General features: G+C 35.0%; 1 protein-coding gene across 3 annotated transcripts in view; it reads left to right on the top strand.

The window, feature by feature from the left end:
• The window catches only part of LOC111504686 (kin of IRRE-like protein 1), an 833,154-nt gene that overhangs the window by 322,075 nt on the left and 495,211 nt on the right, over positions 1–15,868 (top strand). The window lies entirely within an intron of this gene.

Here is a 15,868-nt window from a genome sequence, read left to right on the forward strand (position 1 = left end):
GCTTGACACCTAATACAATCTGAAACTGGCAAGTCAGTCCAAAGAACACCACTCCAATATCCACTGCACTAGCCTGGTAAATCTGCAGTAATTATAATCGTTACAATGTTCAATACTAAGATTGAACACTCTCGAGAAGCTAACTTGTTTCAATCCACATAAACACCTCTAGTTATCAATGAAATCTCCTTCTTGAATTATTTCTACTCTTCTGTTATTCGAGCCCTGTTAGGAATCCTGCAGCTCTTTAATAAACTTTGGAATTTTAAATATGAACCAACCCGATTGAAGTTATTACCTACTGGTTCGCTGTTCGTATCTGATCAATTATTAATGAGTTATTGTCGCTTCAATAAATCGTGGAATGCTTCGAATTGCGAAGTCCATGGCGATTCAGAGGAAGTATGATTAGTGTTGGCGAAAGGCTGACAGCCCTAGAGAAAATTAAATTGAATTGGGAGTTTGGTTACATTAAAATAATATGCAAGCCATCAATCGACGTTTTTATTTGGACGTTAACGCGAAACAATGTGATTGTTTTCTATTATTGCCGTATGAAGCGATATTTCGACTTTATCATTATTTTTATTGGGAAAGAAGGAAGTAGAAAAATAGTGATTATAAAACGATTTTTTCAAGCTAAACAATACAGGTTGCTCTTAGATTACCAATATGAAAGCTATGCACTATGAAATGGCGACACGTGTTTCGATAAACGATAGCTTCTCCGATTGGAAATGCTTGGATTTTCTTCATTTCTCCTTGAGAAAGCCCTTGTGTAGCAAAAAAGATGTCGCGGTTTTTATTGAAATTTCATAGTAAAAATAACACAGTGAACTGTAAGTGACTTTAAATATCGTTTTTCTACGGATGCTATACAATGTGTCACTTCTCTCATCGCTTTCATATGTTCAAAACGAAATATTTCTCACACAGCGCAGTGAGACATTTCCCCCATTACAGTGAGAAATGATTTCTCACTGTTATCACGATAACCCAAGTAAGTCATGAATTGTCACATGTCAGATTGACATGACTCGTTCTCCATGTTGACAACGCTACGCCGACAATTTGTGATATTGATGACTTATTTATTTTGTGGAAATTCATCTTCAATCAAATGATATAGATATAGAAATAAAATACAATGTCTAATTTCCACTTACTCAATGTGTTGATATTAATAAGACCAAGGTTTCGGTTTTTACACCATTCTCAAGTATTTTAACACTACTGACCTGAGAGAAATATCGGAGTATATATATCCGAGAATAGGCATTAAGATATATACCTATATTCATTAATACCAACTACATAAATTTCAAACTATGATTAATTGCGTTGTAATCTTTATAGATTCAAAAGTGGAGACCTACCAAAATATGTTTGTTCATTAAGGGTTCTATACTTTGAGATTTCAATTGATTTATAGATTTCCATAGCCTCCTCCAAATTCATTTTCCTTCCTTTACTACATGTATGTAAGATTTTGAAGTTTTTCTTACTTATTTTGTGGTTTGTTTCTTGTTGATGTTCGTACATAGAAGATTTTTTGTTTAAACCGACGTGTTCACGGAGTCTTACTTCGACTACCGGTCTGGCCTGTATATAGTGCAGAGCAATTACTACATTCCAATCTATATATGCCAGATTTCTTTATTCTGTCATGTCTGGATTTTGCAATTAATATGATTTTGCCTAAATTATTATTACTTATAAAAGACGCCGACAATTCGCGTGCAATATCCAAGTAGCCCCTTGTCGGCGTTTCCATAACAAGAAAACCGAAGCACTGCATAATAATTGCTGTCAACTTACCCAACGAAAATAGTTTTATTGTTGATTGTTATAGTATAAACAGTTCAGATTCAACAAATATTGTATATAATGGAATACACCTCCAGAAATTGTTCAGGAAGCAATAGACATTTGCAATAATTTGCTACCAAGCACACCAAGAGAAAAATATGAAATCGCTTACAGAAACTTCATGGACTGGAAAATGAAAGCCAAAGTAAATTTTTGTTCCGAAAATACCTTGTTAGTTTATTTTAAAATACGCAACTTCTCCACGATTCAACCGACACTCTATCTATTATCGTTCTCGAGATCCCCATGTACAGAAACGCATTTTGAATAGCCCTGTATAAGAAAGTTTCTCTTTCGTATTCTCTTTTATTATATTTTCTTCTCATTATATAGGAAAGTTTTTCTTTCTTATTCAGATGAATCGGGCAAATTTCGGATATGCAGTTGGTTAGTACCTCGTCCACTAGATGGAGTGACATTTTTGTTGTCCGCTCCAACTCAAGACGAGGAATGGAATTCTCTGAAAGAACTTCGATTTTCAGTTATGGAATATTATTGACTTTAGGTTGAAGTTCACTTCTTTAATATCACTGGAGTTTTTTCCCAACACCAAATCGTTATTTTTAACACCTCGACACGTGTTTCGATCACCAAGTGATCATTTTCAAAGAGGAAGATTAAACTGGAAACTAACGCGAAGCTAACGATATTTATGCTATATAGATATCCCATACAGGTAAACCATCCAGGTGTACCCATACAAGTATACCAACCTGAATTAATTTTACAATTTTGCCTTATCTATTATTTTACGATATATGTGTGACTGTTATAACTGTATATAAAACAATTTTCAGGTATATAAAAATTAATTTCACAATATTGCATATCCAAATGTACACACATCGGAAAAGTCTAGGGATATTTTTAAAAATGGCAATAATTTTTTTTAGATCGCTTTAGGGGAAAAAAGTTGACGGGTGATTATTAAACGAATGTAACTTACAACAAAATTTATTAAATGGTCAAAAATACTGAGTGCGCATAAGCAAAACTAAAAAAAATATGGCTCTTCTTTGGCACCCCGAAAAAAAATCATAATAGAGATAAAATTGGAATCAGTACAAAGTATGACCTCCACACTGGTTTATTACGGCCCTACATCTATCTTGCATCGACAAAATGAGATTGTCAATGTCTTGTTGAGGTACATTTGCCCATTCAGCGATTAAAAGCTCTCTCAATCGAAACGTTGTGTGAAAGTTCCCCATATGCGGAGTAATTCTTCGTTGAAGCATGTCCCACACATTCTCGATGGTTTTCAGGTCCGGTGATTGTGCTGGCCATGGCAATACATCAACTCCTTCGTTGGTGAGCCAGTCAGTCACTAGACGCGCGACATGTGGACGAGCATTATCGTACATTAGGTGGAAGTTTTCACCAACAGCACCAGAAAACGGACGGACGATGGGTAGAAGAATGGTGTCGAGGTACTGTCGAGCTGTGAGGGAGCGATTTGGAAAAACGAGATCGGTTCTGCCGCTGATCATGATTCCGCCCCATAGCATTACTGTACCACCTCTGTATGTGTGGACTTCCTGGACGTGTCTCAAACGTTCCTTATTTCCAGGTCGTCTCCACAGTCTTACTCGACGAGAATCTGGATGAAATCCAAATCTGGATTCGTCTGTAAACAAAACTGTGGCCCAATCATTTGCATCCCAGTTTTGATGTTCTTGACACCACTCTAATCTTCTACCGCGATTGCCTCTCAACAAAGGTGGGCATCTAAGTGGCCTTCTGTTGTGGAGATCTGCTTCATGCAGTCGATTTCTGACAGTATCACGACCAATGGTTACCTGGTGCGTCTGCTGCAACACGTTAACCAACTCAGGTGCTGTGATTGTCGGTTGACTTCTTGCGGTTAGGACCAAAAATCGGTCTTGAACTGCAGTTGTATTGCGTCCTCGCCCTGGATGTTGTTCGGCTGGACTACCAGTTTCACGGAAACGCCGCCACAATCGACTGATAACACTTTGGGAGACCCCCAAACGAAGAGCTACAACATTTTGTCGCATGCCACCTTGAAGAAGTCCTACCTACAGCTCTATTCATCTCAGCCAATGGTAAGTGATGGCGTTCCATGTTAAAGCACAATATTTCCAGTTTAATTGCTGAGCAAGAACTGCATAGAATGTACAAACTCGACACTTTCAGATTATTCATTTTAGCCGAAAACCTACAGTTTTTAAAAAACTTGATAAAAGATTAGTTACCGTTTTTGCAGGCTTTGTTCAACCCATAGAAATCTACAGGGTGGTCGAGTGTACCAATTTAATCGAAATTAAACGACCTCATGCATTTAATTTTATGATATTTAATATGTTATAAAAATATCCATAGACTTTTTCGATGTGTGTATTTTTGCAATGTGTCCTTATGTAGTAATCAGTAAAACCAACAATATTATTTTAACAAGCTATATAGTATGCTCTTTGGTATAGGTCCGTCATCGTTAATCATAATATTGTGTTCACTTATTTCTACATTCTCATAGGCATCTAGTTGCCTGTTGTTGTTAACTTGTCTAAATAATCTTAATGAACTGAAGACTATGTAAGTTGCAAAATATGATGGGCGACTGCTGATTTTTCAGGTCTATCATATTTTAAGTATGCTATGTGTTCTTTATATCTCACTTCAATAAATCTTTTTGTCTGTCCATAATATTTTGCATCGCAGTCCTTACATTCAATTTCGTAAATTCCAGACTTTTCCGAATTCTCGACTTTGTCTTTGGACTTCTCAAAAGGCTCTGTAGTGTATGACTTGTTTTAAAAGCCAGCTTCATACCTAGTCCCTTGAAAATCTTTCCAAAATTCCTCTTATATTGGTGGTATGGAACTGAGATGTATTTATCTTGGTTTTTGTTTTTTCTGAAAGTCGAGATTTCGTTCATTCTCAACCTAAACTTCTTCTTCCTAATTATGTCATCTACAATACCCATCGAGAAACCGTTAGTGGCTGCTATTTCCTTTATTGTACGTCTTTCTTCTGCGAATCTATCATGTGTTAGAGTGTGTTAAAGAGAGTGTTGAAAATAACGATTTGGTGTTGGGAAAAAATTCCAGTAATATTTATTACTACCTACATCAAAGGTTCCAAACAGTGCATCATGAGTTCATTTCTTTAGATTAGTGAAATCTAAATAACCAATTGAAATGAAAATGAAGTGAATATTCAATTAAAAAAATTAGCCAAAGGAATACAGAGCCTTCTGAAAAATGTATAGGGCATTCCTACAGTACATCAAGAGTTGAAGTCTGGCAAAACTGCCAGTATGCATTCCAATTTCAGTGTTGGCTCCCCCTCCCCTAAAAGCTCCTTTCACTAAGAAAATAAAAAAAAATTACGTTTCAGATGAGTTTGCTCTTATAACAGTCATCTTTCAGCTTCGTGAAACTGTTTCCCTTCCATTGGATTTTCCTTTTGTTTATCGACTGTTTCAACAAAGCCAGTCCCATCCTCTGGACTCACGAATTCCACAATGCTGCTGATGTGATGTTTCCCATCGAGAAGCCTCGCTCCTACAAATGTCGGGTTCAGCGGTGTAAGACAATAAATCAGTTAGCTGCGGCTGAAGGAGGGCAGAAAGCTAAGGGTTTAATAGGTCGACAGAACAGTGAGAGTTAGTGCCTGGCTAGACCGCAGTAATTTCATTTAGTTGGATCGAATCTTTCACAGGGAAAATGAAGATTCGTTGGGAAAGTGCTTTTCTGTTGCTACTCGTTATATTTTTGATGATAATAATAATGCTATTTATTGGCCAAGCGAAGTATCACATCGAGCCAAATTGGGCACTTTTAACGGGACACTCCTGTTTTGAAACTAGACAGATGAAAACTGAAGGCTGTCTCAAATTTTATGACAAACTCATGGGTGAAAATCTTATATCAACATTTATTACCTATTATCTTATTACCTAATAAAATCACTGGAAAGTAAACTAGATACCAAATCTCTACTAACGGTTTATTACGCAAAATTTCACTCCACAGCAACATTGCTGTGTGGGGATTAGCCACTGAAATTGACAGAATATGCGTAAAACAAAAGGCACTGCTACGATTAATTTTTAATCTTGATTATAGAATGTCGTGTGGAAGAATATTCCAAGAAAATAAAATATTAACTGTGGCAAGCATATTTATTTCAAAACTGATGACATATATCCATGAGAATAAAAGGTATTTCGACCTACGATCGGAAGTACATAAATATAGTACTAGAAAAAACTATATGCTCACTACTCGAAAACACCTCTATACAAAATATGAAAAGTCTCCTGTGTTTGTTGGAACGAGTATTTATAATAAATTGCCAAACAGTGTAAAGACACTGCCACCAATTGCCTTCAAACAAAAACTCAAGTAATTTTTATCGACAAATTGCTTTTATACACTTGACGAATTTTAACTTGAAGTTGTAAATATTTAATATTTTTTATTTTATTTTATTATATTTTATTATGTACTGTATATATATATATATATATATATATATATATATATATATATATATATATATATATATATATATATATATATATATGTTGGGGATGCAGTCAAAATTGCTGGGCTGTTGTTTAAAGAATACTCTTTGCTATATGGTCGAGCTTTCGAGAATGTTTATTCCCTTTATCAAGGCATCTACAATAAATTGATAACATTGAAGCAAAATTGTAAAACAATAGATAAAAAAGTACTTACTAACTTGAGGTTATAGTAAAAAGTCGAACGTTTCACTGAGAAACACAAACTTAGTACTTTTCATTATGTAGAAAAGTGTCACACATTGAATTTTTATGGTTTAAAGAAAAAACATATATAAAACCTATTCAAAAGTAACATTTAAAGGATTTTAAATTTTACATTTTATTTTAACGGCCATGCATGGCACTTACTAGTGGCGTGGTAGCAACTAGAAAGAAAGGAAACAGAAAATATTTGCAAATTGATAATTGACATTATGACATTAGAAGTTTAAAATTTGAAAATTGACAGTATAAACCAAAACAGGATTACCAAAAGGCACACCAACAGCAATGTTGACACTAGCAGTTTCAAAAAGTATCTGAATATGGATACAGTGCTGCCAAGTACTCATAAAAGAAGTGAATAACAACACTCACACACTATCTGTTACTTTGGGAACCTGGGGGAATCAGTTCCAATTTCAAGATGTAATTATAAATATTACTGAGGTTGTTATTCTCAGTCTTTTTGTTCATGTTGTTTGTATTCCTTAACTGTAATTTTCATCGTTTCTACGTTTCGGCTCCTGCTTTGGAGCCATTCTCAAGAATCACTTAGATTTGTACTTACATGACTCGAGGACGAGGTCGTAATCTCCCTTGTCCCCAAGTCTCGTTACTAGTTGTATGTTTGCTGTGTTCCCCTCCGAGTTCGTACTACTCACTCTGTTCGGGGCCCATATTTATGTTGTTGTAGCAGGTATCTGGTTTGCTTGAACAGGTACCTGACTTATTTTCAGAAATATCAATTGAATGTTCGTTTGCCGACTTCAAACATGGTCGTAAAAACACCGATGAAGCAGAACGCAGTGGACGTACAAATGTGGCATCAGTAACTCCAGGAAACATAAAAAAATCCACAATATTGTTTTGAATGATCGAAAAGTAAAGTTATGAGAGTTAGCTGACATTGAAGAGATATCGAAAGAAGTGTTGGCTTTATATTGCAATGGCATTGACTATCAGAAAGTTCTGCTCAGAGTGGATACCGCGCAATCTCACTGTTGACCAAAAACAAGAACGTCTTGATAATTCTGAGCAGTGTTTGGCCATGTTTGAACATGACAAACCGGAAGTTTTGCGTCGATATGTAGCAATGGATGAAACATGGATCCATCACTTCATTCCGTAATTGAAACGATCGCCATCTGAGTGGAGAGCAGCTGGTGAACCTCGTCCAAAGTGCCCGAAAGCACAACAATCGGCTGGAAAAGGTATGGCCTATCTTGAGAAGGGAAATACCATCAACTGTGGAGCGTTTGAAGGCCAAAATTTCAAAGAAAAGACTGCATATAGCGGAGAAAAGAAAAATTGTACCATCAAGACAACGCCTTGTGACACAAATCAATCAAAACAATGGCTACTACATGAATTGAACTTAGAATAGCTTTCACATCCACCGTATCCGCCAGATTTGGCTCCCACCGACTACTGGATGTTGGAAGACCTTAGAAAAATGCTCGCCGGTAAGAAATTTTCCTCGAATAGAACTGAAACTGAGTATTTTGAGGCAGAAAATAAATAGTCCTACAAAAGTGCGACTCATTTCATGAAGGTAGTTCTCAATTGGGACTTGCCGTTTCGCAGTAGAACAAACCAGAGGTATATTTCAATATTTCATTTTATTTCGAAACGTTCTAGAATTAGAAGCAACGTCGTTACGTAGACATTTTCTCTAATTTCGGAGCCGACGCTCACGCATTTCGCCATTAATTTTCCCGTTTCCAAATTCAATCCCATACAACTTTGCCAAGATTGCAATCTAACTTGGACCATCATTCAGATTTCAAAGTAATCTTAATTGCTCTTGATGTTTGAAATCCCCGCCCTGAAATATGAAAAATAGAAATCGTGACTCAATGAAACTGATAACTTCGTTTCTGTACTTTCTTGAAATCGCGTTTCGTGTTGGAAGTTTCGAGGTCATTTGAAGTTTAATGGAGAATAAGCTGGCACATATATTTCCGATGTGTTTACGTGATGTCTGGATTTCAACTATCGATTCGCAAACGATGGGAATTCGTTGGGCGATTTTGCATTTCTGCACAATGCCTTGCATTCGGAGAAAGCTACACGAGTCACGTTCCAGTTTGATGGAACAAGAAATATGGAAACGTTAAAAAATAATATAAACTATTTTCTGTTGCGAGAGATTCGTATAGTTTTCATGAGATGGTATACGATATTCAATTCTCAGTATCAAATGATCAATTTGAGGTGGTTCATTTCAATTGGAATACACTGTAAATATGCTCTTTGAGAATTTCTGATTCGGTCATTGGAAATTCCGCTGCGGTCTTGAGTATCCGATGTATCTCGCCTTCATATACTCTGGAACTTCTTAGCTGCTTCAGTTCTCATCAGAGGCAGCTGAAAACATCAAAATTGAATGAATAGACTGCTTCAAAATAGTCTTGAACTTCCCCATACACCTAGTGATTAGAGTAGAGTTACTAAAACCATTCATGCATGCGTTCAAACTATTCCTGTATTAATATCACTATCATGAATTTCATTATACTAAAACAGTTCAACTCAGGAAACTGATATATTCATAATACTGCGTTCTTGTATTCTTACCATATTATTAAATTTTTTCAGGAGCTGCAGCCGTTTTGATATCATGTGTATGTCTAATCAACAAGTTCAAAAAAATGAAAAATAGAGATAAAGGTCCTGAGCGATAGCTCATTTGATTTGGAATCACCTCTAGAAAAATGTTTTTGGAGGATTTTGGTGCAGAAATTGCAATTGTTAATAACAAAATGAGATTTGAAAAAATGGTATTTAGTTTTTCGTTAATAACTCAAAAAATATTATTATATGAGCAATTTTAAGAAAAGGTCGTTAAAGAGGAGGGAATTTCCGATAAAAAAGTCTCGACTTCCGGAACTCTATCTCCATTATTTATAATTTCAATATGACTTTGAAACTAGGGTTCCGCGCGGCTGTTACAGCATGCGCGCGCTGCCGCATGCTGTAAAAAACAGAAAAACAGAAAAAAAATGTTATCAACAATTTTTAGATATTTTATTTTGCAATAGTTATATCATAATAAACAAATTAATACATTTTTATGAACTTTTATTGCAGGATCGTATGGAGTATATATATTAGAAGGGCTCCACGAATTTTAAAAGTTATAGGCCAATTATTCATACCTTTTATCCCATTATTCATGCCAACGGAGATTGGGAAAAAATGTGTTAGTTAACAATTGAATAACTTTTTGAAAAATGGTGATGAAACTTTTTTTTTCTACGGGACTCGATTCATCCAAGTGTTAAGAAGTTACTAGAATTGTTTCAGATTTTAAAAATTACATTTTATGTTATAAAAAATAATTTCTTTTGGGTAATTGTTACCTTCCACAATCTGAAAAAATATAAAAATTATAATGGAGAACTTTATACAAGTGTAGAAGGGCAAACTTTTTCGTTCACCCCGATAACTTACTGCGTAAAAATCAAAGTATTTTTCACAAAGAAAAATCTTCTATTTATCAGTAACTTGTCGTATTTAACAATTTTGCCTATCAAAAAAATTATTAAGAAATAATACTTATCTTTTACGTTTCGGAGGCCAAAATCTGCCTCCTTCTTCAGAAATGGATAAAAATTCGAATATATACGCAGTTATTCCTTTTTTGAGAGCTTATTCCTTCACTTCTTCGACAGATGTCAAAGAAGTTTTGAAATATGAAATTATGTCAATGTTGTTGATTGACAACTGAAACATTCGATGTAATACAAGGTACTCTCCGATATCAGTTTGTTGCCATTTCGCCACTATCCAAAGTTTTCTTCAAGATGGGTAGCCAAGTACGGTCTATTTCTAAGGAGCTATTCGAGATACAGTACTCTCCAGACATGAGAATATACGCTGATTCTTTTAGCTTACGTCTCTTAGAATGAGGCTCATTGGTAATCTTTCTTGTCCTATTCCATTCCCCCCGATATTCACCGTCTGATTTTAAAATGTGTTCTGATGATTTTGATCCTGTCAATTGTCTATTTTTTATATAATCTCGATGTTCATTCTCACGCACTTTCAATGGTCTTGAGGTTTCACCAATGTAACTTTTAAGAAATAAGCTCTCAAAAAAGGAATAACTGTGTATATATTCGAATTTTTATCCATTTCTGAAGACGGAGGCAGATTTTGGCCTCCGAAACGTAAAAGATAAGTATTATTTCTTAATAATTTTTTTTGATAGGCAAAATTGTTAAATACGGCAAGTTACTGATAAATAGAAGATTTTTCTTTGTGAAAAATACTTTGATTTTTACGCAGTAACTTATCGGGGTAAACTAAAAAGTTTGCCCTTCTACACTTGTATAAAGTTCTCCATTATAATTTTTATATTTTTTCAGATTGTGGAAGGTAACAATTACCCAAAAAAAGGTCGATAAAAAACTGATTTTTTCCTCCACAAAAAATGACTTTCGTTGAATAGATAATTTTGCTTTTACAAATCATAATTCACACTTTTAAATAGTTTGGCAGGAAACAAATTTTTTTATTCTACAATAAAAGTTCAACAATTCGTTATAAACAAATATTGACCAACGTTATATTTTTTTCTGGAGCAGAAAAAAATTATAAAATCAGCTATACATAAAAAGTGCCATAAAAAATTCTTTTTACAATTTTTTATGCCACTTTTTTTATAAATAGCTGTTTTATCTGCTGTCACTATTTGTTTATAATAAACTATTCAAAAGTGTAAATCAGGATTTTCAAAAGCAAAATTATTTCGCAACTAATTATTTAAACAATCGAAATATAAAAAAATCGATTTTAAACAAATAATTAGGAAAAAATTATTTTTCTAATCATAATTATCTCTAGACAACAAAATAGCAGAAAAAATATTGAATATCTCTATTTGTTTAAAACAATTTACCAAACAAATTACGTAAAAAATTCATATCCTATGTTAATAATTGCCATTGTTTATTGTGAAAACAGACATAGCTAAATATCAATTGAAAAAAAATTATTAACAATTCTCAGATTTTTCATTTTGCAATAGTTGCATATCAGGATCAAATGAAGGGCTGAAGTTTAAAATTTATAGGCCAATTATTTATACCATTCATCCCATTATTTATGCCAACGGATATTGTGAAAAAATTTGTTAGTTAACAATTGAATAACTTTTTGAAAAAGGGTAATAAAACTTTTTCTTCTACGGGACTCGATTCAATCAAGTGTTAAGAAAATACTAAAATTTTTCCAAATTTTCAAAATGAAATTTTATGTTATGAAAAAAACCAGTTCTTTTTATAAACTCTCTTTAGCGGCAGCGCACGCATGCCGTAACAGCCACGGGGAACCCTATTTTCAATGTCAAATTAAATCTATAAATAATGAATATAGAGTTTCGGGAGACGGTACTTTTTTATCGGAAATTTTCTCCTCTTCAACTAGCTTTTTTCAAAATTACTTAAATAATAATATTTTTTGAGTTATTAACGAAAAACTAAATACCATTTTTTTAAATCTTATTTTGTTAATAACAATTGCAATTTTTAGCTGCACCAAAATCCTTCAAAACATTTTTTCGTGAAGTGATTCCGAATCGAATGAGCTATCGCTCATATTTCAAGGACCTTTATCTCTATTTTTCATGTTTCTGAACTTGTTGATTAGACTAGTATTCGTGAGCTCCATATCTCAATAAATATTCATTCTATCATGTTATGATATACAGGCCGTTTCTTCAATCATGTGGTAACATTGTTATATTCTAAACCGTAACAGATACGAAGACGATTAAATGGGAAAAAAGTTAACTGTCATCGGGAGCAATACAATGGTCGCAGAAAATTTACGGGAACTCCCGCCCTTCTCGAGTTATACCTGTCGTATTGATTGTTGTCTGAATTATATTCTGAAGAAATCGAAACAATTTACGAAAGAAGTAACGACAGGATTGTAATTTAAAATTGTTGTCACTGATGAAGGTGTAGTTATTTCAAATGGAACGCTATAAAAATATCACATGTGATATACTCTTCTATTGTGAATTCATTGCTTTATCAATATCTGTAATAAAAAAGACAGGTCTTTATTCAAACAAAAAAGGTGATGGTGGCCATGTTGACACGAAACGTTTTATCAAATATTCATTATCACATCGTCATAGTACATTTCGAATATAATAAAAAAAATTCTTCGATTTTTTTATATTCTCCGAAATAACCATTCCATTCGAAAGAAACGAAAAACAGTATTTTTGATTTTCCCCGTATAACTCGAGAAGAGCGAAAGTTCCTGTAAATTTTCTGCGACCATTGTATTGTTCTCGATGACATTTACCTTTTTCCCATTTGATCGTCTTCGTATCTGTTACGGTTTAGAATATAGCAATGTTACCACACGATAAAAGAAACGGCCTCCATACTGATCGATACATAATGTTGTACTCTTTACATAGATGCTGTTGATTGTTTCCATTGTTTTTGAATTTTCTCAGCTTATTACTATATGATGTCGTTCTGCAAATCCGAATTGAACCAAAGCGCTACCAAAACAGTCCGAAAAATCAACCAGGAGAAGGATTTGAGGAACCTGGTGGATAGTGACCCATTACAAACTATGCGTGGGATGGTGAAAAAACTGGGTGTCAGCTTCCCTGTGATATTTATTGATTTGAAACGGATTGGAAAAATGTTAAAAAGCTCAAAAAGTAGGTGGCACTTTGGTTCATATTGAATCCGTAGAGGGGAATTGGTCAAAAATCGCTCAACGACATCATGAGCTGAAAAGAGGTCAAAAATCAAAATTTGGAAAAAATGAACAGCATCAATCTGTAGAGTTCAAAATTCCTCATCGATCAGTATACACCACCATACAGTAGAATAATTATGTTCTGAGATATGGAGCTACAGACATACATGACACTAAACGGGGCAAAACTTTTAAAAAAACCGTATATGAAGGATTAGTCCTGGAATGGACCCCTATAGGACCCCACAACTGATTTGATTTTCTGTAGAAATTTCATTAGTCGCTCGACCCTTCGCTTCCAATAACTCAGATGTTTATCAAAAAGTTTATACATTGCTGAGGTCAAAATGAAAAAAATTAATCGATTATTTCCGAGATAGTTTATGACTGTTCTGGGACAAGCAAAACGCTAACAAACTCATTGATTCTCAAAAGTCTATCATGCTCTCTCTCTCTTTTCCGGGAAAATTCAATCAGCTCGAAAATTTTCCCAGTATACGCACTGTAATAAGCGGGCTTGAATTAATTTGAAGCACGTGAAGCATTTTCGCTCAAGGTGAACCAAGCCACATACTGGCGATATTGGGCTTTTGATTAATTCGACAATGGTTCAGCATGAATTCAATCATCTCGTCGATTATACGAAATAGCTATAATCTATATTTTGAAGTCTCAGTAATAATTCAATTTGAATTGAACTTGAAAGCGTATCCGAAATTTCGTTTTGATTCGCTGTAAGTGCATGTTGGTTTTCATCGATGTGTTTCTAGTAATAAAATTTAAGGGTGTGCAAATATGGCATTACGCCGTTTTAGTTCCTAAGAAGTTGCAGAAAATACTATGCAGTTTTTCAAATACTTTTACGTGAGGGGCGTGTTTTGGTGTTTCGTTCTCTGAAAGGTTCCAGAACGGTCCAGAATATCCCAGAGTATATACCTCTCACATTTCTTGTGATACTTCACACAAGTTTTCACCAAAAGATGCAGAGAAGTATGAACGAGTTCTAAAATTTGCAACTTTTTCCCATCTCAAAATGTCCGCCATAAATCTATCAGATTCAGTTTCAAGCTTCAGCTTCGACTTCCTCATCCCGTTGGCCCAATGATGGGAAAATCATTGCATTCGTGATTTCTTAGGAAAAGACAGCAGTGGCATAAACAGTTACAACAACATTAGATCAGTGATGCATTCTTCAGTCAAAATCTTTGGGCTCAATGGGTTGAAGAGTATTTCATCAGTTCGGACTTCAATTAATAAAAGCTGAAAAAATTGAAAAATTAAAAATATCATTAACAAAAATGAAAAAATGAAAATTGAAAGATTTCAAACCAAGTTATGTCACAACGTTTCGATTGTTAGTATCCACAATCGTCTTCCGGTGATAACTGGACTTATTTCTCCGAGATCTGACTATTTATAGGTCATTCGAGTGCTTTCACCTATCCCCTTTTCAAATCATACTGAAGAAGCTATCTGAAGATGGGGACCTGAAAGATAGAACAAACTTACCGATACAATTATTCATGGAATTTTTAGGATGCCTGTGTACGAAACTGCTACTTCCAACTGAAGGACGAATTCTCGCAAGATGAGTGACTACCAATGGGATCGCCACTTTCACCTGTTATAGCCAATTTATAAATGGAGAGGTTTGAAACTTTGGCCATTGAAGAAGCCCAGAAGAAGCCCCGAGTCTGGTTGCGATACGTAGACGACACTTTCATAATATGGAACCATGGGGATGCAGAACTAGACACTTTCCTGAAGCACATCAACAACGTTAGGCCTTCCATCACTTTCACAATGGAGGAGGAAATCCACAACGAATTGCTTTTCTTAGACGTATTGATGAAGAGGACCGACACTAAATGGGACACATCTGTATATCGAAAACCCACTCACACCGGACAGTATCTGAACCAGAAATCCATCCACCATCAATCGACTTAAAGAGAAATCATTAAGACTCTACTGAACCGTGCTTTTGGGCTCTGTAATACAAAGGAAGGTCTCGAAAAGGAACTAGGCATCATCAAAAATGACCTTCAACGGAATGGTTATTCCAAAGTGAGGGTAGAACAGGCCTTGGCTAGAAGACAGCAAAAACTCCACAAGGAAGAGAAGCCGCCACAACCAGTACTTGTACTTCCCTACATCAGAGGATTATCGGAGAAAATAAGACGGATTGGGTTCAAGTATAACATCAGGATCTGCTTCAGATCTGGGAACACTATCCGTAGCAGCCTCACGAAAACGAGGCCACCAAATGCGGACTGCGATTCCAAGAACAGAGCATGTTTGGACTCATCAACACAACATCAAGTGAGTTCAAACTGGAATCATCCACAAAGAGGAACACTGGTTTAGGAGAAAATTCAAAGAAGCCGCGTATATGTTGTCCAACAACGCATTTATTCAATCAAGTCAATCTTGGAGGAATAAGTGCAGTTATCACTCGAAGACGATTGTCAATACTAACAATCGAAACGTTGTGACATAACTTGGTTTGAA

The sequence above is a fragment of the Leptinotarsa decemlineata genome, unplaced genomic scaffold, assembly GCF_025532065.1.
Source record: "Leptinotarsa decemlineata unplaced genomic scaffold, Ldec_3_MD MMD2_tig00026328_RagTag_RagTag, whole genome shotgun sequence".
Taxonomy (NCBI): domain Eukaryota; kingdom Metazoa; phylum Arthropoda; class Insecta; order Coleoptera; family Chrysomelidae; genus Leptinotarsa; species Leptinotarsa decemlineata.